Source organism: Gavialis gangeticus, unplaced genomic scaffold (assembly GCF_001723915.1).
Source record: "Gavialis gangeticus isolate Ggan-Ray unplaced genomic scaffold, GavGan_comp1, whole genome shotgun sequence".
Classification (NCBI taxonomy): domain Eukaryota; kingdom Metazoa; phylum Chordata; order Crocodylia; family Gavialidae; genus Gavialis; species Gavialis gangeticus.
The window spans coordinates 20,923,978-20,924,495 of record NW_017729015.1 but is presented as its reverse complement, the minus strand read 5'-3'; positions in this window follow the sequence as shown (position 1 = coordinate 20,924,495).

Genomic DNA, 518 nt, shown 5'->3' with positions numbered 1-518 from the left:
TGCACTTACAAGAGTTATAAACTGACGCCCTGTTTCGACTTCCTGGCCTGAGTTTTGGCTTTACGGCGCTCGAGCGACACCACACCACGCTGGCTGCGTCGCCCGCCCGCGGAGAGCGTCTGTCCAGCCTGCCTCCGACGCTTTCCTTAAGCCAGCCCACAACTCCAGGAAACCCGGCAGCCCCATGGGTCTCCAAGAAGGCCCCAGCCGGGAGCCAGTCAAAAAGTCCAGCAAAGTCATCTCAGAGAAGTCCTTCCAAACCAGTCTGAGTGCCCCCTACGATAGAAATGCGTTCATGAGGCGGCAGTGCTCGCCTGGGCCTGACTGAGCACGCAGTTTTGGGGGGAAGTAGGGTGTTGCATTGGGCCCGGGTTCAGGAGCCAGCCCCCTCTACAGCCGTGTTTCCCGCCCGAGTTACAGCGGCTCGGCTCTTTGGGCCGGGCCGGGCCGGGCCGGGCGCGTCCTCGCTTGGGCCCGGGCACGTGCGGGGCTGGGCCCACGGCCGGGCTCGGCGCTGC